Source organism: Phyllobates terribilis, unplaced genomic scaffold (genome assembly GCF_046119375.1).
Source record: "Phyllobates terribilis strain yellow unplaced genomic scaffold, ASM4611937v1 Scaffold_13__5_contigs__length_258822181, whole genome shotgun sequence".
Classification (NCBI taxonomy): Eukaryota; Metazoa; Chordata; class Amphibia; order Anura; family Dendrobatidae; genus Phyllobates; species Phyllobates terribilis.
In genome coordinates, this window is record NW_027362773.1 from 190,658,907 (window position 1) to 190,684,383 (window position 25,477).

Here is a 25,477-nt window from a genome sequence, read left to right on the forward strand (position 1 = left end):
TGTGTGACATGCTGCATGGGGCATTATAAGGGAGGTGGGGGTGACATCCTGCATGGGGCATTATAAGGGAGGGGGGGTGACATCCTGCATGGGGCATTATAAGGGGGAGGTGACATACTGCAAGGGGCATAATAAGGGAGGGGGTGACATCCTGCATGGGGCATTATAAAGATGTGTGTGACATCCTGTATGGGGCATTATAATGGGGGAGTGACATCCTGCATGGGGCATTATAACGGAGGGGGGTGACATCCTGCATGGGACATTATAAGGGAGGTGGTGTGTGACATTCTGCATAGGACATTATAAGGGAGGGGGGTGTGACATCCTGCACTGGGCATTATAAGGGAGGAGTGTGTGACATCGTGCATGGGGCATTATAAGGGAGGGGTGTGTGTGACATCCTGCATGTGGCATTATAAGGGAGGGGGGTGTGTGTGACATCCTGCATGGGGCTTTATAAGGGAGGGCGGGTGACATCCTGCATGGAGCATTATAACGGGGGCGTGACATCCTGCGTGGGGCATTATAAGGGGGGGTGACATCCTTCATGGGGCATTATAAGGGAGGCGGGGTGTGACATCCTGCATGGGGCATTATAAGGGGGGAGTGACATCCTGCATGGGGCATTATAAGGGAGGGGGGTGTGTGTGACATCATCCATGGGGCATTATAAGGGAGGAAGGGGTGACATCCTGCATGGGGCTTTATAAGGGGCGGGTGTGTGACATCCTGCATGAAGAATTATAAGGGGGGGTGACATCCTGCATGGGGCATTATAAGGGAGGGGGTGTGACATCCTGCATTGGGCATTATAAGGGATGGTGTGTGTGTGACATCCTGCATGGGTCATTATAAGGGAGGGGGGTGACATCCTGCATGGGACATTATAAGGGAGGGGGGTGACATTCTGCATGGGGCATTATAAGGGAGGGGGTGTGTGACATCCTACATGGGGCATTATAAGGGAGGGGGGTTTGACATCCTGCATGGGGCATTATAAGGGAGGGTGTGTGTGACATCCTTCATGGGGCATTATAAGGGAGGGGTGTGACATTCTGCATGGGGCATTAAAGGGCGGGTGACATCCTGCATGGGGCATTATAAGGGAGGGGTGTGACATCCTGTATGGGGCATTATAAGGGAGGAGGTGTTTGTGTGACATCCTGCATGGGGCATTATAAGGGAGGGGGGGTGTGTGACATCCTGCATGGGGCATTATAAGGGGGGGTGAAATCCTGCATGGGGCCTTTTAAGGAACGGGGGGTGAAATCCTGCATGGGGCATTGTAAGGGAGGGGGGGTGACATCCTGCATGGGGCATTATAAGGGGGGGTGACATCCTGCATGGGGCATTATAAGGGAGGGGGGGTGTAACATCCTGCATGGGGCATTATAAGGGAGGGGGGGTGACATCCTGCATGGGGCATTAAAAGGGGTGGTGACATCCTGCATGGGGCATTATAAGGGAGGCGGTGTGACATCCTGCATGGGGCATTATAAGGGAGGGGGGTGACATCCTGCATGGTGCATTATAAGAGAAGGGGGTGTGTGTGACATCCTGCATGGAACATTATAAGGGAGGGTGAGATCCTGCATGGGGCATTATAAGGGAGGGGGTGTGACATCCTACATGGGGCATTATAAGGGTGGACATCCTACATGGTTCATTATATGGGGGGAACAGCCTGCATGTGGCATTATATGGGGGGAACAGCCTGCGTGGGGAATTATGTGGGGGGAACAGCCTGCGTGGGGCATTATATGGGGGGAACAGCCTGCGTGTGGCATTATGTTGGGGAGAACAGCCTGCATGAGGCATTATGTGGGGGGAACAGCCTGCATGGAGCGTTAGATGGGGGCCAGTATTCTTTATGGAGCATTTTATGGGGGCCAATATACTGTGTGGAGCGATTCGCCGGTTTCTGAGCTATTGTGGAATTTACAATAGATATCACTCATGTAATGAGAAACACAAAAGCCCACATAAGGAGATTCAAAATAGGGTGGTATGGGTGAGTAACCACTCACACCCCATATATGTAGCCAACTTGAACAGAATATAATAAACCAGGAGAAAGACAAGTATAATGGCATACAAAAGTTTATTATAATTTCATATTAAAAGTCCATATATAAATAAGACAGTAAGGTGCTGACAAACAGATCCAAGAAGCAAAAATAAGAAGTCGTGAGATAGAGCAAAATAAAAAATAATAATGTGACACTTAATGTATAGAGGGCACAAATACCATAATCCTGCACAATGTTTCTATTGCTGCAGTGTGTATCAAATGCATAATAGGGGTAACTCAGCCCAAAGTATCACACCTAGCTAGGGACAGATGAGGGCCAATATCTACCAGAAAAGGGCTGCCTCAAAGAGTGTGACACTTATTATATGGGGAGTATATATACCATAGTCCTGCACAGTTGCATCATTATTCCAATAAATATCAAGTACATGGTAAAAGTAAACTCACCCCAAGGTATCACACGTGACTAGAGACAAGGGAGGGCCAGTGTCTGTCAAGAGAGGCTGCCTCGACGCGCGTTTCGCGGGTGCTTGTCTCTAGTCACGTCAATACAGTATAATAGCCCCTTATAGTATATAATAAGCCCCACATATTGCTCCATACAGTATAATGGCCTCATATATTGCTCCATGCAGTATATAATGGGCCCCATATATTGCTTCATACAGTATATAATGGGCCCCATATGGGCCCCATATGGAGCAATATATGGGGCCCAGTATATACACAAAATATGTCGCCCATTATATACTAATAGGGGCCCTTATACTGTGGATCAATATATGGGGCCCAATATATACCGTATGGAGCAATATATGGGGCTCAGTATATACAGTATGGAGCAAAAAATGTGACCCTTTATATATTATACGGGGCCATTATACTGTGGAGCAATATATGGGGCTCAGTATATACTGTATGGAGCAATATATGGGGCCCAGAATATACTGTATGGAGCAATATATTGGGCCCATTATATACTATATGTGACCATTATACTGTTTGGAGCAATATATGGGGCACAATAAATACTGTATGGAGCAATATATGGGGCCCATTATATACTGTGTGGAGCAATGTATGGGGCCTATTATATACTATATGGGACCATTATACTGTATGGAGCAATATATGTGGGCCATTATATACTACATGGGGCTATTATACTGTATGAAGAAATATATGGGGCCCATTATATACTATATGGGGCCATTATACTGTGGATCAATATATGGGGCCCAGTATATACTGTATGGTGCAATATATGGGGCCCATTATATAACATATGGGGCCATTATACTGTATGGAGCAATATATGGGGCCCAGTATATACAGTAAGGAGCAATATATGGGGCCTATTATATACTATATGGGGCCATTATACTGTGGATCAATATATGGGGCCAAGTATATACTGTATGGAGCAATATATGGGGCCCAGTATATACTGTATGGAGCTATTATACTGTATGAAACAATATATGGGGCCCAGAATATACTGTATGGGGCAATTATAACGTATGGAACAATTTATGGGGCCCAGTATACTGTATGGAGCATTATATGGGGCCTATTATATACTTTATGTGGTCATTATACTGTATGTAGCAATATATGGGGCCATTATACTGTATGGAGCAATATATGGGGCCCATTATATTTTGTATGCGGCCATTATACTGTATGGAGCAATTTATAGAGCCCATTATATACTATATGGGGCCATTTTACTGTGCAGTTTTAATACCAGACAGTTTCAATACTCAGCCTATATGGGAGAGAAATGATTGCAAATAGTCTGATATACAAGCAGGCTCGGACTAGCCCACCGAAGAATCGGTGAATCCTCCGGTGGGCCCTGATGCAGGGCCAGCTCTGACTGCGTTAGAAGGCTCCTCCCCCACATACCCTAGCAAAGTGATGCACTGTGCTGGTGATGCGCTCCCTTGGGCCGTGAGGTACCCGGTGCCGGGCCGGTGGATGCTGGAGAATGTCACAGTGGCGGTGACCCGGTCCGTGACCCAAGGCGGTCAATAAAAGGGGTTATGGATAGGGGATTTATGGTGTTTTTATAGAGTTTGTGACGCCACCTGTGGTATGCGGCTAAAGGGAGCCGCCGCTGGGGAGTAGTCCTCTGGAGCTGATGTTACTGCAGCAGGGATGGTGTGGCTCTCCACAGGAAGAGCTAGCTCCAGGGCAGTGTAGATATTGCAGGTTGTGCTGGGTGTTGTAGTGCAGGGGTTGATGGCGCAGCAAGAAACACAGAGACAAGGACATGCAGTCCCAGGGTCTTTACTGGTGGTGATTAGAGAAGCCGGGACTAGGGTACTGGCTATAAGTGGGAGCCTGGGCAGCCTGGAAGCAAGTAAAGAATCCTCCTTGCCAGGTGAAGTTGGAGGCCTTCCCTTTCCACTAAACTCTTTGGCCCTACTGCTTGTAGCTGTGCGGTGGCCCTCGTCCCTGAGTGTAACGTTTCTGTGCTCACCCGTATGGCAGGCAGCTCGGGCCTTGCTGGTGCGTCGCTCCCACGTGGCGGTGCTGGACCCTGCAGTGCTGCTGAGCCTCTGGGCGTCTGATGGGGTCAGGAGACCTGCTGTCTCCTGCCCTCCGGTTTCTACTGCTGGACCTTCAGTGCCCCACAGCCTCGGACTCCGGTGTCCGGTTCTTCTGTGCTGATGCTTCTGGGGTGAACTGCCAAGCAGCTCCACTCCCCAGCTCCTCTCTTCTCTACGTCCTCTCTTCAACTCCTCACACTAAGACTCACTGAACCTGCCCCCAGATCCCAGTTGCCAAGGGGAGTTGCTCCCCTTGCTGGTCTGGAGCCAGGACAGTGTTGCATGGTTAGTATCCCTGACTAGGGGATCCCTGCTTGCTTCCAGGCATGGCATTACCTCTTTTGAGGGAGGCAATGCCAATGTGGCAAACGGACCCCTGGGGTGCCACACTGGCGCTAGGTGTTGGAGTCAGACTTCCATCTGTGCAGGAGAGGTGTCACTGACAGTAACAGCTCTCCGGAATCGGTGTCATTCTGACTGGACACATAGCAGGAGCACCGCAGGGGAGGGAGGGAGCCTGCTGCTATGGGAGCAGATTAGCTGGGCAGCGCATAGCTAATTAGTGTGGTAAGTGACACCTCTGCTGCAGAGGAGCAATCAGACAAGCTTCCATAGCCTCGCCCCCTCCCCCACAGCACGGGTATGGCTGGGGAGATGACTACCACAGCAGTCTGAGCGCCATCACCCCTCTCTTGCAGAAGGAGTTTGATGAGGCTAGGCTGTCATTGGTGCGGTGTCAGGGCCGGCGTCAGCACCCGGCGCACCCGGGCAAGTGCCGGGGCCCTGAGCAGGCAGAGGGGCCCACTGGTGGTCGTGCACCCCGCCGGGCTATGGGCGGAGGAGAGCGGTGTCAGCGCCCGCCCTTTTCTCCCGCTTGCTCAGGGCCCCGGCAGCCGGATACTTACCTCTCCCCGTGCCTCCGCAGATCCGCTGTCTTCCTGCTCTGCGCTCCCTGTGACGTCTCAGGTCAGAGGGTGCGGTGACGTCTTTTTTTTTTTTTTTTAAACCAATTATTTTTATTTAGGTTTCAAAAATTTACAGCAAACAGTTATCAATATACATATAACAATTCACATAACGTGTAGTAATACAGTTAAAACCCTCTCCCCCCTCCCCCCTCCCGCCAATACTCCTTATGCCGGGCATACCTGGGAACATTGACAATCATATTACCGCCATCCATGCGGACCATATTTTCCCAAAAGTTCTCTCTCCATGCCTCCGCCTATAAATGCTTTCCTCTAAATGCATTACCGTACGTGTCTGAGCAATAAATTCCCTCCTAGTGGGGGGTTCCGAATCTGTCCATTTTCGTGCTATTAGTTTGCGTGCCACATATAGCAATCGCGCTATCGCCACTTTGTAATGTTCTGAGACAGGTATTCCATCCACCTCCCCCAAAACACACAGCACCGGGTTTCTGTCAATTGTACATGTATAAGCCCTCTCAATTTTGTTAACAACGACCAACCAATAAGCCACTAGCCGTGGGCATGACCATAGCATGTGTAGCAGTCCGGCCTGGTCCGTGCCACATCTAGGGCAACTGGAATCTCCTCTCAAGCCCGCCTTGTACAGGCGCAGCGGTGTTTTGTATGTCCTATGTATTATGTATAATTGGGAGATCCGTGCCTGCTCGCTTAGAGAGATCTTCGGGACATATTCTAGAATTGCCTCCCATTGTTCTGTTGTGAGGGTACCCACCTCCCTTTCCCATTTACTCTTTGCAATGAAGTGACTTCCCCCCAGATAGGAGTGCAGTAGGTCATGATATAAGCTCGATATGACTCCCCTCGTCCCTCCCTTCATACATACAGAGTCTAGTACAATGTCAACCTGAACCGTCATGGCTCCCAATCCACACTGTGCCCTCCAAGCATGTCGAAGCCTATAGTATTGAAATCCCCATACCAAAGGCAAATCAAATTCTTCTCTCAATTTCTCAAAGGTCTTCAGGTCCGTTCCACTCTGCAGCTGGCACACATATCTCACTCCTTGCGCCTTCCAATTGCCCATTTGACACAGCTTATTAAGTTCCGGCAGATGTTCATTGCCCAACACCGGTGAGTACTTAGTCAGCCCGTCCACCCCCCTGATCTTTTTAATAGTGTCCCATACCTTCTGAGTCAAGCCTAAGGTAGGATATATTGCTCCCAATTTCTTAAAGGTACCATCCTCTAACGCCTGGACCAGTGGGCGTCTCCCCGACACATGTACCAGCACCCGGCAAGCTGCCCATCCACAATCGGGTTCTCTCCATCCCCTGACATGCTGGCCCTGTACTGCCAAGAAATAGACCCAGGGATTGGGAGCGGCCAATCCTCCCTCCTCCTTCCCATTTTGCAGCGTTCCCAATTTAATCCTTACCTGCCCCTTGCCCCATATCAAGGATCTGAAGATAGAATCAATACCCTGAAACCGTTTTTTTGGTAGCCATATCGGTGAGTTGTGCAAAACGTACATTAGTTGTGGCATAAGGACCATCTTAATCAGGTTAGTTCTACCCGTCACCGTCGAAGCCAATTGGCACCATGCGCCTATTTTCTTTTTAAATTTCTCTAGCAGAGGAACTAAATTCAGATCCGTGAATCGTGTCAATGGAAGCGCCACCCATATCCCAAGGTATTTAAATTGTGAAACCAGCTGGAGCTGCTTCCCCCTCTCATCTATCTCCTCCGCTTTTATTGGTCTATCTACAGCCATGACATAAGACTTGTGCCAGTTTATCTCCAGTCCCGAAATGCTCCCAAAGTATTTAATTACATCCATCGTGCACCCCAATGTCTCTCCTGCATTTTCCAGAAATAACAGGATGTCATCGGCATACAGTGATATTTTTTCTTCCAGCCTCCCAAATTTAAATCCGACCACTCCTCTCTCAGCTCTTATTTTGGCCGCCAGGGGCTCCACTGCCACCGCAAACAATAGCGGGGACAGCGGGCACCCCTGCCTTGTGCCCCTATGTAAGTCAAACATCCCGGACCGTTCACCATTCACCTTAACTACCGCCCTTGGGGATGAGTACAATAACTTCACCCAGGCCATGAATGCGGGGCCAAATCCCATTATTTCCATGATTTTCCATAAATATTTCCATTCCACGCTATCAAATGCTTTTCTAGCGTCCAATGACATCACTATTCTCCCGCCACCATTATCAGCAGGCAGCTGCATATTAAGAAATAATCTTCTCAAGTTAACAGCCGTGGAGCGGTTGGGCATAAAGCCCGACTGGTCCTCGTGAATAACAGTATGCGCAACCCCGGTGAGCCGGGTGGCCAGGATCTTAGCGAGTATTTTGACATCCGTTGTCAACAACGATATGGGCCTATATGACTCCGCATCCATGGGGTCTTTCCCCTCCTTTGGCAGAACCACTATCACCGCTTCCTCCATTGATCTCGGTAACGCCCCCTTCACCAAAGCCTCATCAAACACAGATTTCAATTTTGGAGCTAGCAGTTCCACCAGCTCCCTGTACACCTCCCCAGGTAGACCATCAGCACCCGGTGATTTGTTATTGGGCATAGACAGAATTGCACATTCCACCTCCTCCACACTCACAGGTTCATCCAACCTCATCCTATCTTCCTCAGACAATTTAGACAGTGAGATGCCTTCCAAAAATTCTTCTACGGCCCCCTCCGTGTCCCGTACTCTTGAATTGTACAGTGCCATGTAATATTCCTTGAAGACCTCCAATATGTCCTTTGTGTCTGTCAGAGTCGTCCCCGTTTGGTCTCTCAACCTGTACACCCTGGAAGACTCCCTCTGTGCCGCAGATATCACCGCCAACAAGTGACCCACTCTCTCTCCTTCCTCAAAGAATTGGGCTTGCTGAAATGCCCTTTTCCTCTCAGCTTGCATCATGTGCAGTTTATTAACTGCCTCCTGTGCCAATTTTAGTCTATTGTGAGCTACACTCGTTGGCGCCAAAATCATGTCTGCCTCTGCCCTTGTCAAGTCATCCTTTATTTGTTGATCTGCCAATTTAGTTTTGGTCTTACACCGTGAGATCTCACTTATAAAGAGTCCCCTCGTAAATGCCTTCATAGCCTCCCACACCACTGTGGCCTCAGCACTCCCTTCATTCACTTGGAAGAAGTGCTCTAGTTCTTTGGTTATGCCACCCATATCCACCACTTTAAGCCACGTCGGGTGAAGACGCCAACCTCCCCTCTGACCCTGAGCAGATCCCACTAGAAGCGTGACAACCATAGGACTATGATCCGATAGAGTGCTCTGTAGGTATTCCACCTCCCCAACCATCCCATCCATAGCAGTATCCCCAAAAGCCAGGTCTATCCTTGACAGTGTTCCGTGTGTAGCCGAATTACACGAGAAGGTCCTCTTACCCTCATTTCGTACTCTCCACAGATCCACCATCCCCAGCTCCCCCACGTAGGTGCCAAATGCAGTCATTCCGTCCCGTCCAGCTTCCATACCTGCCGGACGTACTTTATCCCAGTAATCATTCATGGTGTTGTTAACATCTCCCATAATCAACATCGGAGCCTCCCCCCATCTGGCCGTCAAGTCCATTACTGCTTGAAGTTCCTTTTTAGAATAAGGTGGAGGGATATATAAAGCCACTAAAATCATTTTGTGTCCATACAATCTGCACGCAATCCATATGTGGCACCCCAGGGGTCTGGTTTCCCACAGTAATGTAATGTTATGTCTGAGAGCAGGTGGGAGGTCCTTTGGTCAGGGATCCTGTGCATGCCACACCTCCTGCCCAGTCTTGGGAGGGGAAGACCTTCCCCTATTTAAACCCGGGGCTGAAGCAGGGTTAGTCAGTCAAGGATAGTAGAGACAAGAAACAGTCACAGGAAGAAACAGCAGAAGCTCAGTGGGAGTAATACTACTACAAGTCAGGGGCTGGCAGCTGCAGAGCTCGCCCTGACTGAGAAGATTTCTTACCGGACCCGGCGTCCGAGGCTGTGGGGACTAACTCTTACCCAGCACCAGAAGCCGACCGGCAGGGGATTTCAGGTCCTCAGGCCCAGAAACCCGAAGGCAAGGTCACACGCGTGGGACCAGCACCGCCATCGTTGAGCGGAAGCTACTAGAAGGCCCCGAGTCACCGGCCATACGGGTGAGCACCACACGGTACACTCAGGGACGTGGGCTACTTATACCCGCCTCTAGCAAGGTAGCCAGAAGAGTACAGTCAGTTTGGGAGGCCTACAACTCCGCCTGGCCAGGGGAGATCCCATCTGCTCAAGGACTGACCAGGCCCCAATCGCTAGCCAGTACTCCGGGAGGGTCTATCTTTGTCACCAGTAAAGACCCTGAACTACACCGTACCGTCTCCGAGTGGTTCCTGCTACCCCCATCATCCACGTCGGCTGCCCTGAGGCCATACCCCTCCCGTTGGGGGTTATACTATCACGCTGCACAATCCTACCACCGGCCTCAGCGGTCTGCCCTGCAGCAGCAGCTCCTTAGCTGTACTCAACGGGTGGCGTAGTCGTCCAACATCTACCGCTGATACAGCGCCACTTAGTCTGACTCCCTGGGCACGGACCGGATCACCGCCACGAGACTACAACCCTCAAGAGATCCGGCTCCGGGTAAGCTCCCGCGTGCGCAACGCAGCGCGACACAGGCCCAGGGGCGCGTCAACTTTGGCGTAGTCGGCAGGATTTCGTGCCCGCAACCACTGGGTACTGCGTGCCTGAAAAAGAGACTTTTAAAACTTACCATCCGTGAAGTTTTCCCGCCATCGGTGAAGATTCCCGCCATCCGGCGCCATTTTCAGCCTTCTTCCCGCCATCTGTGAAGATTCCCGCCATCCGGCGCCATCTTCAGCCTTCTTCCCGCCATCCGTGGAGTTTTCCCGCCGTTGGACGCCATCTTGAGGACGCCGCGCGGGAAGAAGAGGGGCGTGGACTCCGAAAGCGCGCGAGAACTGAAGGCCCGCCTCACGTCCGGACGTTGCGTAAGGTCCTGGAAGGAGCCCAGCAGACGCCGACGTCACCGGAGCGCGACGGAAGGTCCTCAACCCTGACGATCTACTGCGGAGCCGCGGCCTACGGAACAGGATCATCGCAAGGTAGGCCACGGTCCACTAGGGGGGAGGAAGATGTCGGATGCGGAGGAGAGCTTCATTGCCTCAACCCCCGCCAGCGCCACCGCTGCTGCAGTTATGCCCTTCACCATGCCCTATATCCCGGGAGCAGCTTGGCTACCCCAGTACTCAGGGGAGTCACATACCCTGCATGACTTTAGAGAAAAGCTGGATAGCCTCTTCCAGGTGTACCCCCTCACAGAAGACCAAAAAGTGAGCATCCTGGTGGCCCAACTAACCGGGGCAGCCAAAAGGGAAGTAAAATCCTGGCCACCTGGGAGGAAGACTGTCGCAGGGATACTAACCCGGCTGAAGGATACCTTTGATACCCGCACCTCAGCCGAGATTAAGCTTAGATTCTACGGGTGCAAGCAGCGAGCGCATGAGAGTATAAGGGACTATGCACTAAATCTACAAGAGGCCCTGAGGGCCATTAAGCAGACCGACCCTGATGGAGTGGGAAACGAGGACAGGCTGTTGACCGAACAATTTATAGAGGGACTATATTGTAATGCCCACCGAACCCAGTTGCGGGCGATGGCCTTACAGGATCCCCATCTGGGCTTTGCACAGTTCAAGGACAGAGCCATCCGGGTGCTCCGAGAACCGGCACCGGGTGGCGTTGTGACCCACAGGCGCCCAGCTAGCACTTACCACCAGGAGGCGGCGCCCTTGTCGGCAGGGCCTGTGGGAGCTGATGCGCAGGCTTTGGACAATGACCCGGCTCCAGACCTACACCATCAGGTCCAAGAGCTAGCTAAGAGCGTTGCTGCGCTAACCCGAACTGTGCAGTCTTTACAGGTTTCCACCCCAGGGAAGATCCAGCTGGCATCCGGACCGGAGGACATCCCGTGGCGTCGACCAAGGAGGACCCCACCGGCCAGAGGAAGACCCAGTGACCGATACAGCGAAGACGGACGACCCATCTGCCGCCGCTGCAATCAACCCGGACATATGGCAAGGTACTGTTCTTTAAACGGGCACAACCTGGGGTAGAGGGCCAACCCCCAGGAAAAAGATCACCAGGCCCATCGAACTGGCGCGACAGATATGTGGGAGGACGTCCAGTCTTGCCTGTGGTACTGGATGGCATTCCCATGAGTGCCCTACTGGACACCGGGTCACAGGTCACCACCATCCCGTACGTGCTCTTTAAGCAGTACTGGAATGACTCGGATATTACCCGCTACCCTGACGACGACTTGAGTATCATCGCCAGCAATGGCCAGCCCGTGCCACAGATCGGATTTAAAGAGGTGACCATCAAAATCGGTAGAGTCGAACTGGCAGCACAGGGACTGATCATTGTAGATATTGACAAACATGAGAGTCACCCAAAAATAACTCTAGGAACTAATGTAATTGAAAATTGTCTTGCAGAGGTGATTTTCCTTTTACAGCAGGTTGCCAAGAACGCCAGCTCCGGCGAGCAGCGGGTGCTCCAGAAAGAGATCCGGGCACTGATGCGACGGCAACAGGTGGAACTCTCCGGCGGTGAGATTGGTAGCGTAAGAATATGTGACCCTTTCCCTATTGCCATGCCCCCAAAAAGTGAAATGATGATTTGGTGCCGGGCAGCTATTGGTCTGAGAGGTAGAGATTACCAGGCAACGGTAGAACCAGTTTACTCAGACAGTAGGCCCACCATCTTGACAGCACGGGGGGTGGTTAATGTACGCCATGGGAGGGTGCCCGTTCGCATAATCAATATCGGGAAGAGGGAAGTGTACCTGCCCCGGTATGCCACGCTAGCCAAATTATATACCATTAACCAAAATGCTATACAATCTGTGGAACCCTTGCCTCCATCTCACCCGGAGGAAGGTAACGGCTCTAAGAAAACAAAGGAGGACTGGTGTCAGCAACTACATTTGGGTACTGACTCCACTCCCTCACATCAGAAACAGGGAGTCTATCGGGTGGTTCAAGAGTACGAGAGAGTGTTTAGTAAACACCCGTTAGACTTCGGGCGAGTCAAGGGGGTAGAACACCACATCCCCACGGGAGACCATCCTCCCATAAAAGAGAGGTATCGACCCGTACCCCCTGCACACTACCAACACGCCAAGGGGATCCTTAGAGACATGAAGGAGGCTGGGGTGATCAGGGATAGCTGTAGCCCCTGGGCAGCTCCACTAGTCTTAGTCAGAAAAAAAGACAACACCATGAGGATGTGTGTAGATTACCGGAAAATCAACCGTATCACACACAAGGATGCGTACCCCTTACCAAGGATAGAGGAGTCATTGGCTGCTTTAAGATCTGCTAACTTCTTCTCTACCTTGGATCTCACTAGCGGGTACTGGCAGGTTCCTGTAGCAGAGGCGGACCGGGAGAAGACCGCATTCACCACCCCGATGGGACTTAGCGAGTTCACCTGCATGCCGTTCGGACTCTGCAACGCACCAGGAACCTTCCAACGACTAATGGAGTGTTGTCTGGGCCACAGAAACTTCGAGACGGTCCTGTTGTACTTGGACGATGTCATCATATATTCCAAGACGTATGAGGACCACCTGAAACACCTGGCGGAAGTGTTCGAAGCTCTGGCGAGTTACGGCCTAAAGGTGAAACCCTCCAAGTGTCACCTCCTGAAACCAAAGGTGCAGTACCTGGGACACGTGGTGAGCGCTGACGGAGTGGCTCCCGACCCTGATAAGATCACCGCAATTAAGGAATGGCCAAGCCCCTCCAGCGTAAAAGAAGTGCGGCAGTTCCTCGGGTTGGTAGGCTACTACCGAAGGTTTATTCCCGGTTTCACCAAAAAGGCAGCACCTATGCAGGACCTCCTGATAGGCCAGTCCCGGAAGGCCAAGAACCAGAAGCCGCCCTTCAAATGGGAGGAGCTGGAAGAAGAGTCCTTCCGCCAGCTGAAGATGGCCCTCACGGGGGACGAAATCCTGGCGTACCCGGATTATAGCCAGCCCTTTATCCTCTACACCGACGCCAGTAACATCGGGCTAGGAGCCGTACTGTCCCAGATCCAGCAGGGGAAGGAACGAGTAATCGCCTACGCCAGCCGAAAGCTGCGACCCACCGAAAGGAATCCCGAGAATTACAGCTCATTTAAGCTAGAGTTCCTGGCCGTAGTATGGGCAGTCACCGAGCGCTTTAAGCATTACCTCGCTTCTTCCCGGTTCACCGTGTACACGGATAACAACCCGTTGACACACCTGGACACGGCAAGACTCGGTGCCCTGGAGCAGAGGTGGATGGCCCGTCTGTCCAACTACGAGTTCACAATCAAGTACCAGGCCGGACGCTCCAATACCAACGCGGACGCCCTGTCCAGGATGCCCAACCTGCCGGACGAAGGAGAAGATCCGGAGGGACTGGAAGAAGTTGAACTCCCTGCGTTCCACCGTCATGGGACTATCCAGTACTCCCACCGGGTAAGGAGTAAGCAGGCTGCTACGTTGAACCCCTTACCTCACTACAACTGGGCGGAAACGCAAGACAGCGACCCTGCCGTCCGACTGGTGAAGGAGATGCTGACTCGCCCGGAGGCTTGCCTTGAACCAGACGCTCCGGAGGAAGCCAAACAACTATGGGCAGAGAGGAGTCGACTGTTCCTTTACAAGGGGAAGTTGTGCCGCAGAATGGTTAACTCCCGGACGCATGAACTACTCTGGCAAGTAGTGGTGCCACGAAGAGACGCAGCCATGGTGATGGAGGCATACCACGACGGAGCTGGACACTTCGGGTGGAAGAAACTGGAGTTCCTGCTGCGCGAGCGATTCCACTGGGTAGGCATGAGGGGAACCATTGAGAAGTGGTGCAGAGACTGTGGCCCGTGCAACCTAAGAAGGAAGGATCGTGCCAGCCAGAAGACTCCCCTGCAGTCCATCGTCACCCGGCAGCCGTTGGAACTGGTAGCCTTGGATCATGTAAAACTGACCCCAAGCAGAAGTGGCTACGTCTACGCACTAACCATCGTGGATCACTACTCCCGGTTCTTGGTTGTCGTCCCCGTCAAGGACTTAACAGCTCGAACAGCAGCGAGAGCATTCCAGCAGCATTTCTGCCGTCCACACGGGTACCCGGACCAAGTGTTGACAGACCAGGGACCTGCCTTTGAAGCGGAGGTCTTCCAAGAATTCTGCACTCTATATGGCTGCCGGAAGATAAGGACGACACCCTATCATCCGCAAACTAATGGACTTTGTGAGAAAATGAACCAGGTGGTAATGGATCTTCTGAAAACGTTGCCCCTGGAAGAACGCAGTCTGTGGCCTGAGAAGCTGCCCGATCTGGTGGACCTATACAACCACGTCCCGGTAGGTTCCACCAACTGTACCCCGGCTTACCTAATGAGGGCAAGACCTGGTAAGTTACCTGTTGACCTGGAAATGGGAGTCCTGACACCCGAGGACACTTCACCAGAAGCAGACTGGGACACAGAGAGGCAGCAGCAGTACCGGAGAGTACAGGAGAGCGTGGAGCGAAGTCTCTTTCAGGCTAGGGAAAGACAAGAGAAAACTTACAACCAGTATGCTCCCGCTGTTCCCCTGGTACCCGGAGAGCAGGTCTTGAAGAGGAAGAGACGGCTCCACAAGTTGGACGACCAGTGGGAGAAGGACCCGTACACCGTACTGCCCTCAAGCTACGAGAACCCGAAGGTTTGTACCATCAGTAAAGACGGAGGGGAAACCACAGCCATTGTATCCCGGGACCACCTGAAGAAGTGTCCCGAACAACTTAGGAACCCTGAAGAGGAACAAGAAGACCATCGACCCGTAGAGGAAAGGGAAGATATGGTTAGTACTGTGCTCGGGGACTTCCCTCGGTCTTGTACTCAAGTCAATGGTGCAGTTGTGGTACCCGTACTCACCTTCCTCCAACCAGAATCCCAAGCACCTACGGAGCAACAGGTAGAGCTGGAAGAACAGCCGGTCCAGGAGGCAGAAGACCCCACACCCGCAGACCAGGAGGATCAACCCTCTGCTTGCAGTGAGCCTGCCATATCCCTAGTGAGCCAAAGAGCCGGTAGACAGCTGCCCAGTTTACCCTTGACAGCTCCTACACCCTGTAGTTCAGGGCTAGACAGTCAGCTCCGTAGGTCCACTAGGGCCACTAGAGGCCAGTTACCCGCACGTTGGAGGATTTGAAGTGTATAAATTGTTTTATTTATGTTTACCTGTGTATTGTTGCTTGTGTATAATTTTGTGTTTCTAGTTATTTGTAGGAGTCCTTGGTGGATTTACCGGGAATCCTTTGTACATAGTTGGAGCGTAACCCAGGACGGACTAAAGACTGTTAAGGACTCGGGGCAGGACAAACCCCTACCTGGTTACGTCTCCCTGTTTTGGTGAAATGGACACCTTGCTTTTCTTCAAAGACTACACCCGGTTACGGACATGCCGTGACCACCTTTATGTGTTTCTTCTTATTGTACTATTATTGTTGTTATATCTTGTATGTTTTTCTAAAATATGTTTAGTCCCGGAGTACTAAATTTCACTAGGGGGGAATGTGGCACCCCAGGGGTCTGGTTTCCCACAGTAATGTAATGTTATGTCTGAGAGCAGGTGGGAGGTCCTTTGGTCAGGGATCCTGTGCATGCCACACCTCCTGCCCAGTCTTGGGAGGGGAAGACCTTCCCCTATATAAACCCGGGGCTGAAGCAGGGTTAGTCAGTCAAGGATAGTAGAGACAAGAAACAGTCACAGGAAGAAACAGCAGAAGCTCAGTGGGAGTAATACTACTACAAGTCAGGGGCTGGCAGCTGCAGAGCTCGCCCTGACTGAGAAGATTTCTTACCGGACCCGGCGTCCGAGGCTGTGGGGACTAACTCTTACCCAGCAGCAGAAGCCGACCGGCAGGGGATTTCAGGTCCTCAGGCCCAGAAACCCGAAGGCAAGGTCACACGCGTGGGACCAGCACCGCCATCGTTGAGCGGAAGCTACTAGAAGGCCCCGAGTCACCGGCCATACGGGTGAGCACCACACGGTACACTCAGGGACGTGGGCTACTTATACCTGCCTCTAGCAAGGTAGCCAGAAGAGTACAGTCAGTTTGGGAGGCCTACAACTCCGCCTGGCCAGGGGAGATCCCATCTGCTCAAGGACTGACCAGGCCCCAATCGCTAGCCAGTACTCCGGGAGGGTCTATCTTTGTCACCAGTAAAGACCCTGAACTACACCGTACCGTCTCCGAGTGGTTCCTGCTACCCCCATCATCCACGTCGGCTGCCCTGAGGCCATACCCCTCCCGTTGGGGGTTATACTATCACGCTGCACAATCCTACCACCGGCCTCAGCGGTCTGCCCTGCAGCAGCAGCTCCTTAGCTGTACTCAACGGGTGGCGTAGTCGTCCAACATCTACCGCTGATACAGCGCCACTTAGTCTGACTCCCTGGGCACGGACCGGATCACCGCCACGAGACTACAACCCTCAAGAGATCCGGCTCCGGGTAAGCTCCCGCGTGCGCAACGCAGCGCGACACAGGCCCAGGGGCGCGTCACATACATACTGCCCTTCACTGTCTACTTGCACTGCCAGCTCTTCATAATGTGCGTTTTTGTGTATTAAGACTGACACCCCCCTGGAGTACGAGGAATAAGTGGAATGATATGTCTTTAACATCCACCCTCTCGATAGCCAGTGCCTAGTATCTCTAGTGAGATGGGTCTCCTGTAAGCACGCAATCATAGGATCACAAGATCTGATGTGATTCAGAACTGCTGCCCTCTTAATCCTGTCAGATATACCACGTACATTCCAACTTAAAATCCGAACCATACGGTTACTCATTGTGCATTAGAAAAAACAATCCACCATCATCAAGTAACATCTTTCCATTTTGTTCCCAAGCATACCAGGTCAAACAGCATAAGCAACCCCATTTTCCCGCAAATCCAACCCATCCAACTCCCCCCCTCCCCCCACCCTTCTCTTGTCACTCTCTTCCCAACGTGAGAGTGGGAGCTCAAAGAACCTGAGCAACATCGTAGTATACCGCATATCAACATGCGCCGTGTCCTCCTCCAGCATTGGCAGTCTCTCCACCACATAATCAATAGTATGCATAGTCCCGAACCATTAATCAAACAAATTAACTATAAAACGTAGATCCCAGCGGGGGTTTCTCCCCCTCCTCTGCGGTTTCGCAGAGCAATGCAGAGCCACAACCCTGTCCAGTGGTCAGGATAGCAGGGTCGTGCATTCACCGTGCCGAGTCCTCAGCTTCTCTCAATTTGCTCCGGTTCCGCTCCAACCACGAGGCGGCCTCTACCGGTGACGGGAAAAAATTGACCTTTCCAAAGGCTTCCACTCTTATTTGGCAGGATAAATTGTAGAGTATTTCACATTCAAAGAGCGGAGCTGTTTCTTCACTTCACCATACCGTAGCCGCAGCTTTTGCACCTCAGCCGAGTAATCCGGGTATATTTCAATGCGTTTGCCCTCCATGGTAAGAGCTGTCAATTTTCTGGCCTTACGTAAGATAGTGTCCCGGTCTCTGCAGTTCAGGATTCTGGCTAACATCGTACGAGGGCCCTCTCCAGGCACTGGGGGTCTCATGGGCACTCGATGGGCACGCTCCACAGCAAACACCCTCGACAGGATATTAGACCCAAACTTTCCCAGCAGCCAGGTTTCAACAAAGGTCGTGGGGTCAGCACCCTCAGCTCTTTCAGGGATGCCCACAATACGCAAATTGTTCCTGCGTGACCGGTTTTCCAGGTCATCGTTTTTGTTAGCCACTACCGTGATCCTCTGAGTGTGCTGTTGCTGCGTCTTTTGCACTGAGGTTAAATGATCTTCTGTTACACCAACTCTGCCCTCCACCTCAGTCAATCTGGCTGTAACTTTCTGCATAGAAGCCTCAATGCCTCCCAAGTCGGCTTTCAGACCATTCACCTGCTTTGTCAGAGCAGTTAAAGCAGTCTTGCAGTATAAGACAGCCTGGAATACATCTCGCAGAGTCGGCTCTGCCTCATCTGAACTTTCAGCTGCCAGCACAGTGTCACCATCCCCCTCCTCCTGCTGTTCATTATGTAGCACAGGCACAGGCATCTCCTCACCATCTTCCTCCTCATCTCCATGCTTCTCACTGCCTTCACTTCCTTCTTCATCTGCCTTCATGCCCCTCGCATACCTGTGCAGCCGTGCTGAAGCCTCCAGCCTCCGTGCATAGGCTGTGTTCCTCCTTCCCGCCTCTTCCTCTGTCTCGGTGCCATCTTGGGCTGAGGCACTGCTGCAGGCCCCGGCATCCTTCTGCCTTTTGCGGCCCATGTTGGACTCTCTGAGTCTGGCAGAAGCCCGGGACCCTCAGACAGCAGTTCCTGATAAGGGATTTGGCTGGTTCGGGCTCTGTGCAGGATAATTGAAGCTAATGGTGGTGGAGAGGCACTGCCACCCGACCTCTCACATCAAGAGCTAGGCCACGCCCCCGTGGTGACGTCTTTACGCCGCGCGCTCCCCTGAGCCATCACAGGGAGAGCAGAGCGGGAAGATACCGGCGACGCTGGAGTCCGGACCCGAGCAGTTGCAGCAGGTGAGGAGGAGTGAGGTGAGTATTTGATTTTTTTTTTTAATGTATGGAGGCATTGGGCATAATATGGGGAGGTGACATCCTGCATGGGGCATAATATGGGGGGGGGGTGATATCCTGCATGGGACATTATAAAGGGGGGGGTGACATCCTGCATGGGGCCTTATAAAGAGAGGGGGTGACATCCTGCATGGGGCATTATAAAGAGAGGGGGGGTGACATCCTGCATGGGGCATTATAGAGAGAGGGGGTGACAGCCTGCATGGGGCAGTATAGAGAGAGGGGGTGACATCCTGCTTGGGGCATTATAAAGAGAGGTGGGGGTGACATCCTGCATAGGGCATTATAGAGAGAGGGGGTGACATTCTGCATGGGGCATTATAGAGAGAGGGGGTGACCGCCTGCATGGGGCCTTATAAAGAGGGGGGGTACATCCTGCATGAGGCATTATAAAGAGAGGGGGGGTGACATCCTGCATGGGGCATTATAAAGAGGGTGGTGACATCCTGCATGGGGTATTATAAAGAGAGGGGGTGACATCCTGCATGGGGCATTATAAAGAGAGGGGGGTGACATCCTACATGGGGCATTATAAAGTGGGGGGTACATCCTGCATGGGGCATTATAAAGAGGAGGGGTGACAGCCTGCATGGAGCATTATAAGGGGGGGAACAGCCTGCATGGGCCATTATAAGGGGGGGAGACAGCCTGCATAGTGCTTTATGTGGGGGGAACAGCCAGCATGGAGCATTATAAGGGGGGGGCAGCCTGTATGGGGCATTATGTGGGGGTAACAGCCTGCATGGAGCATTATAAAGGGGGGGGCAGCCTGTATGGGGCATTATGTGGGGGGTAACAGCCTGCATGGAGCATTATATGGGGGCCAGTATCCTGTATGGAGCATTATAAGGGGACCAGTATCCTGTATGGAGCGTTAATTGGGGGCCAGTATCCTGTATGGAGCTTTATAAGGGGACCAGTATCCTGTATGGAGCGTTATATGGGGGCCAGTATTCTGTATGGAGCCTTATATGGGGGCCAGTATTCCGTATGGAGCCTTATATGGGGGCCAGTATTCCGTATGGGGCCCTATATGGGGGCCAGTATTCCGTATGGGGCCTTATATGGGGGCCAGTATTCCGTATGGGGCGTTATATGGTGGCCAGTATTCTGTATGGAGCCTTATATGGGGGCCAGTATTTCGTATGGAGCCTTATATGGGGGCCAGTATTCTGTATGGGGCCTTATATGGGGGCCAGTATTCCGTATGGGGCCTTATATGGGGGCCAGTATTCTGTGTGGAGCGATTCGCCGGTTTCTGAGCTATTGTGGAATTTACAATAGATATAGCTCATGTAATGTAAGAAGTGAAATCTTTGCATTGTACTATATATATATATTTCTCTGCGGTATCTGTGCACCATGAATCGTGGTATGTATTAAAGGGGCCCACTGAGACTCTTTCGCCCGGGGCCCAGAAAAACCTGGAGCCGGCCCTGTGCGGTGTCATTGCCCAGCATGCAGCAGCTGCCCGGACTCCCTCCATCTTCTGCAGCTAATCCCATCAGACTCTTTCCTGGATCTCAGAAGACTGAGAGTTGCTGCAGTTTTCATTTTTAAATATTATTTCATATGAAATTGATATGTGTGTAATACAACAGTATATATACAAGTGCATCTCACAAAATTAGAATATCATCAAAAAGTTAATTTATTTCTGTTCTTCAATGCAAAAAATGAAACTCATATATTATATAGAGTCATTACAAACAGAGTGATCTATTTCAAGTGTTTATTTCTGTTAATGTTGATGATTATGGCTTACAGCCAATGAAAACACAAAAGCAAATTAGAATAATTAACAAAAAACACCTGCAAAGGCTTCCTAAGCATTTAAAAAGGTTCCTTAGTCTGTTTCAGTGGGCTCCACAATCTTGGGGAAGACTGATGACAGATCTCTGGAGGGCAGTCGTGTCTACATATTTTATCATACGTATTACACTGTGTGCAGAATTATTAGGCAAGTTGTATTTTAGAGGATTATTTTTATTATTGAACAACAACTATGTTCTCAATCAACCCAAAAGACTCATAAATATACAAGCTTAATATTTTTGGAAGTTGGAGTGGGATTTTTTTAGATTTGGCTATTTTAGGAGGATATCTGTTTGTGCAGGTAACTATTACTGTACAGAATTATTAGGCAACTTAATAAAAACCAAATATAATCCCATCTCACTTGTTTATTTTCACCAGGTAAACCAATATCAGTGCACAAAATTTAGAAATAAACATTTCTGACATGCAAAAACAAAAACAAAAAAATTAGTGATCAATATAGCCACCTTTCTTTATAATGACACTCAACAGCCTTCCATCCATAGATTCTGTCAGTTGCTTGATCTGTTTTCAATCAACATTGCGTGCAGCAGCCACCACAGCCTCTCAGACCCTGTTCCGAGAGGTGTACTGTTTTCCCTCCCTTTAGATCTCACATTTTATGATGGACCACAGGTTCTCTATGGGATTCAGATCAGGTGAACAAGGGGGCCATGTCATTATTTTTTCTTCTTTTAGACCTTTACTGGCCAGCCATGCTGTGGAGTAGTTGGATGCATGTGATGGAGCATTGCCCTGCATGAAAACCATGTTTTTATTGAACGATACCGACTTCTTCCTGTACCACTGCTTGAAGAAGTTGTCTTCCAGAAACTGGCAGTAGGTCTGGGAGTTGAGCTTCACTCCATCCTCAACCCGAAAAGGTCCCACAAGTTCATCTTTGATGATACCAGTCCATACCAGTACCCCACCTCCAGCTTGCTGGCGTCTGAGTCGGAGTGGAGCTCTCTGCCCTTTACTGATCCATCCTCTGGCCCATCCATCTGGCCCATCAAGAGTCACTCTCATTTCATCAGTCCATAAAACCTTTGAAAAATCAGTCTTAAGATATTTCTTGGCCCATTCTTGACATTTTATTTTATGTTTCTTGTTCAAAGGTGGTCGTTTTTCAGCCTTCCTTACCTTAGCCATGTCCCTGAGTATCGCACACCTTGTGCTTTTTGATACTCCAGTAACGTTGCAGCTCTGAAATATGGCAAAACTGGTGGCGAATGGCATCTTGGCAGCCTCACCATTGATTTTCCTCAATTCATGGGCAGTTATTTTGCACTTTTTTTGGCCAACACGCTTCTTGCGACCCTGTTGGCTATTTGCCATGAAACGCTTGATTGTTCGGTGATCACGCTTCAAAAGTTTGGAAATTTCAAGACTGCTGCATCCCTCTGCAAGACATCTCACAATTTTGGACTTTTCAGAGCCCGTCAAATCTCTCTTCTGACCCATTTTGCCAAAGGAAAGGAAGTTGCCTAATAATTAAGCACACCTTATATAGGGTGTTGCTGTCTTTAGTCAACACCCCTCCTCATTACAGAGATGCACATCACCAGATTTACTTAATTGGTAGATGGCTCTCAAGCCTATGCAGCTTGGAGTAGGACAACATGTATAAAAAGTATCATGTGATCAAAATATTCATTTGCCTAATAATTCTGCATGCGGTGTATATCTATGTACCATGTCTGTGTACCGTGTACGCGTGCATGTCTGCGTATCCTGTGCGTGCGCATGTCTGCGTACCCTGTGCATGCGCATGTCTGCATACTCTGTGCATGCGCATGTCTGCGTACCGTGTGTGTGCGTGCGCATGTCTGCTTACCATGAGTGTGTGCGCATGTCTGCCTACTGTGCGTGTGCATGTCTGCTTCCTGTGCATGCATGTCTGCCTCCTGTGTGTGTGCATGTTTGCATATGTGAAGGATGAGGGGACAGGCTGGGCCCTGTGTTGTATATAGTGTTGAGCCACCCCTGTAGTGTTCGAGTTCGGTTCGGTTCGTCGAACACCAGTGTGTTCGCCGAACTGTTCGTCGAACTGTTCGTCGAACACCTTCGAACACCGTTAAAACCAATGGCAGGCAAACAAAAACACATAGAAACACATAGAAAACACCTTCAAAGGTGTCCAAAAGCTGACAAACTGCTCAGAAGACACAACTAACACATGGAAAAGTGACAAGTACATATAGTCATGCGAAAATAAAAGAGGTGGAGGAGTAAAAGGAGGGGGAGACACAGATATAGGCATGTCATGCCCTTCTAAAATCCAAAAAGTGAGAAGCCGACACGGCCAGTCCGCTCCTGCCCGTGCCACCTCCGTGTCGCCGGGTTTGTGCCAGAGCCGCGGTGAACCCTCATGGCCAGCCCCCCTCTCCCAATACTGGTGCCTGTCCGCTGGTGGGTCGAGCGAGCCCCCCTGTGGTGGAGGCAGCTCTAAGCTTTTTAATTTAAATTGTCTCTCTAATTTGAATGAATACACTTTAAATCCATTTACAAGGATCTATTGGAGGGCAAGTCTCATGCCAGCAGCCGCGTAATTCCAGCTCCAGTAGCGTCCACTAAAGCTGCTGCAGTTAAAAAGCTTTTATAAGGATTGAGCTCGGCTGTCCACCGCAAGGCATCCTACTGCCAGTCCCAGCCCCTATGCCTTGGGGTGCCTCCTGATGCTCTTCACTGAGTATCCCATGGTCCCGAAGCATTTCCTTTGAAAAAATTAAGTGTCTAAACTACAGGTGGTGTAGCTTGCTTAACAGCCGGGATAATCCGCTGACTAGCAGACACTGCTACTAGGCACAAAGTATTTCCTGGGCTAGATGCAGTTAAAAATTTGTAATTAGATACTCTCGTTGGATGCTGAGAAAGCATTCCATAGAGTCTCCTGGCACGCCATATATGATTCTCTTAAAAAGCTTGGGGTAGGGGTCTAGGGGACCCTTTTATAGCCAAAATCACGGCCCTGTATCGCAATACGTCACCTAGGCTGAAGATAAATGGAACTGTAGCACCCTGAGGGCTCGGTTGCTACAGACGTATTGCACCTCACCCAGAGGTGTGATATCTCACTCTCAGGTAAGGATGGAGTGTGGATCAGGACCCGACACCTGCATGCATTACACCACATTGCCGTGTGGCAGGGCGACCAATATGCCCCTGAGATGGGCACGACAGTCCCTGTCCCTGGCTGGAGTGGGGGGAGGGAACACTGAGGAAGGGGAACCCTGTAGTGCAGGAGCAGGGAGGAAGCAGTTCCTGGGTGCATTGAGAAGGGAGTATAAAAGGTGGGCACCATCTTAGTTCAGTGCAGAGAAGTCTGAGCAGAAGTGGCAGGGAGCAGGGGCTCTGCATGAGCTCTGCTCCGGAGGCGGGCCTAGTAACAGAGGCCCAGGCCTGGAAGAGGGAGAAGGAAGGAAGAGGAGCGGAGAAGGCTCCAGGAACGAGGAATGAAGGGATCCCAGGGGTGCGGACGGGCGAGTCGCCACCGCACGCCAGAATCCACCTGCGTGGAGGGGTCAGGCCAAAGGGGGAGACCGGTCCCCGAACTAGTGGAGGCAGGAAACGACCCTCAGCTAGAAACCGGAGGCTCTGACATTTTATGTGGCGCAGCCCCTCGCTACACCCGCTAGGAAGGCACCACATAGGGTCAGGGAAACTGGCGCCAAGTTTACCAAGAGGAGGCCCGAGGCAGCTGGACAGAAGTGTTGGTAAGAAAGGCCAGACAAAGGACACACAAAGGGGGTCCTGTGAAGTGCTCCAAAGTTATCTGGGAGTTGTCTGAGCCCCTCACCTGGTGAGCACAGTACGACGTGGGCAGCCGTTACCTGCAGACGTGGTCTGGATAATAAGAACTGTGAGTAAAGGCCCTGGACTGCATCACTGACTCCGTGTCGTTACTGCTGCTGCCCTGCACCATCACCCCCATCCTCCGCATACACTGCCCTGAGGCTATACTCCTCCCGTGGGGAGTTATGCTACGCTCTGCTGCACCCACAACACCAGCCTCAGCGGTCTGCCCTGTAGCGGCGGTTCACTCTGACCGCAATCCACGGGTGGCGTAGTCGGACATTTAAACATCAAAACCACATAAATAGTTCCACCACTGGTTTGACCGCCCTGAGCCACGGAACCGGGTCGCCGCCACGAAGACTACAACCACCAGCATCCACCAAAAAGGGTCCGGCTCCGGGTGTCCCAAGGCCCAGGGGGTGCGTCAGAACATTTTCATCACCTTTCACAATCACCAATGGGACAAGGCAGGGATGTCCTCTGTCCCCTCTCTTATACATCCTAGTGACGGAGCACCTGCTCTCATCAATTCGCCATAACCCCAATATTAGGTGGATTGAGGTGGGAGGCACCGAGTACAAGTGCTCTCTATTTGCTGATGATGTCCTAGTATATATCACTCAATCACATATATCCATCCATG